This window comes from Apium graveolens, chromosome 10 (assembly GCF_009905375.1).
Source record: "Apium graveolens cultivar Ventura chromosome 10, ASM990537v1, whole genome shotgun sequence".
Taxonomy (NCBI): Eukaryota; Viridiplantae; Streptophyta; class Magnoliopsida; order Apiales; family Apiaceae; genus Apium; species Apium graveolens.
The window spans coordinates 225,487,468-225,489,587 of NC_133656.1; the positions used below are offsets into that span (position 1 = coordinate 225,487,468).

At 34.8% G+C, this 2,120-nt stretch overlaps 1 long non-coding RNA gene across 1 annotated transcript; it reads right to left on the reverse strand.

Moving 5' to 3' along the window:
- Positions 1 to 552: 552 nt before the first annotated feature.
- Positions 553 to 1,617, reverse strand: LOC141692256 (uncharacterized). The gene is made up of 3 exons (XR_012562786.1): positions 1,511 to 1,617; positions 1,368 to 1,425; positions 553 to 597 (listed from the first exon to the last, which is right to left on the reverse strand). It is a non-coding gene; the product is annotated as an uncharacterized LOC141692256 (long non-coding RNA).
- Between the last annotated feature and the right edge of the window lie 503 nt (positions 1,618 to 2,120).

A 2,120-nucleotide genomic window follows, 5' to 3' on the forward strand; every position in this document is an offset into this window, starting at 1 on the left:
AAGGAGTCATAAATCCCCGAATGAATATTCAAAATAATATTCAATAAATAATATAAAAGAGTCATAAGCCCTCGAATGAATATTCAAAATAATATTCATTTAATATAAAGGAGTCATACGCCTTCGAATAATATTCGAAATAATATTCAATAATAAAATAAAGTTAAAGTTATCGAATAAACCTTATTCGATTAATAGTTTTGTAAACTATGACCATATATATATATAAGTATATATATATATATATTTATATCCATATATACAAAATCTACTCGAGATCCTCGACTCCCGGTTTTAGAAAATATTTTCACCTTTGGGTCCCTGTACTAAGGGTATATGCAAATTACCGCTATCCTCTAGCATATGTATTATCAACTGAATCAACAGATATATATATGGCAAGAATGCGAAACAGGCATGCATATATATATACCATAGCAGCATGCTTCAATATATTGCATCATTTGCTAATTAACCAACATGCATCTATCGCAAGATAATGCAAATACATATATTCATCACAACAACAGTTATAACGGGTAGAAAACTTGCCTGAGCGACTTGGGGTGATAAAAGGCTCGGGACGAGTCCGGTAACCTATAAACAATAAGTAAGTTGGAATTAAACCAAAGTCACTTGTAAATCTATACTTTAACTAACTTAGACTCTAACGCTTGTTTTGTGCTTATTGATTCTCTTAAGTCACTCGAGTACCCTCGGCTCCACCATTTTTAATAAATTAACCATTACGAGTTTTAAAGCGATTCCTTCGCGAGTGTCTTACCAACTGCCTAACACTCTTACCATAATTGTTTCATACATTAATTAACCCTTTTTGGTCTTTAACCTATGTTTCAAAGTAAGGCGAGGGGAAATGATTCGTTCGCGAAACGCCGTTACTTGAAACGGTCGTTTCTCCTAAACCGTACATCGGAATCAAACGAACTACATATCAAAACGAAGCTCGTAACATGAACTATCTAAACATGGTAATGGTCATAATCTAGCAGGGAGTTCTCGGGTCCAAATGTTATGAACAAAAGCAGTCTAAAGTAAATCGGACATTACGACGGCTATGTTTACGCGATTACCAATGTTTAAACTACTCCAATTAACCACCAACCAACTCATAACCATCAATACAACAAAACTTCACCAAAACCATACCACATCAGTCCATAATCTCCAAGGTTTTCAACTCAAACAACCACAATCAAGACCTATGAACTATAATCAAGCTTCAATTACCAAAACACTTCCAAATCAAACCAAACTACTAATAATCACAATCCATGCTTCTCATTTCACAAAACCAACCATTAAACTTACTAACAAATAAAGTAAAGGCTAGGGTTTGAAGTTTATACCTTCCTTGGGAGGTGTTAAGTTGCTAGCAAGCCTTAGGGAGCCTCCTACAAGCTTGATCTTTCCAAAGAAATCAAGAACACAAAGTTAGGCTTTAAAGTTTCTAAAAGTCCGATTTAAAGAACTGTAAAAATGAGGGTCTTACCATGATTATTTGGACGAGACTTGTGAACAAGAGTTGTAGGTCATCTCAATACCTTTCCAATGAGCTATAGAACACAATATTTGAGTGAGAAATGATGGAGATACAGCAGTTTTAGTGTGCTGGTTCTGTTTTGGCCGAGAGCATGAAGAACAATGCCTTAGTTTCTTTTTGATTTTGATGAAAATGATTTGCTTGGCTTGGTTGGTTTGAATTTTGTGTTTGTTTTAGTAAATTACCTAGTTGCCCTTGATTTTGTGTGGTTAAAAAGCCACCACATCTCCTTCCTTCCCATGTCATGCTTGTGTCATCCTCATGATATTATCCTCCCCTCCTTGTCCTCTTCTCATTGGTTGGGTGACATCATCCTCTCTAATCCATTTGATTAACTTCCTAATTGTTTGCCTAATGACCGCTGATCTGTTATACTGTTCGCTTAACTTTCGTTTTCGTTTATCGTTTGAGGGATCATACCCGGGATCTTATTACTTAGGTTCCCTTAACCTTTCTCAATACATTATATTCCTTTTTATGATCCTCTATTATAATCCTTTAATTTAAATCCTTTTATCCTGTTACCTTATACTCAATTCTTTTCGTATCTATTGGATTT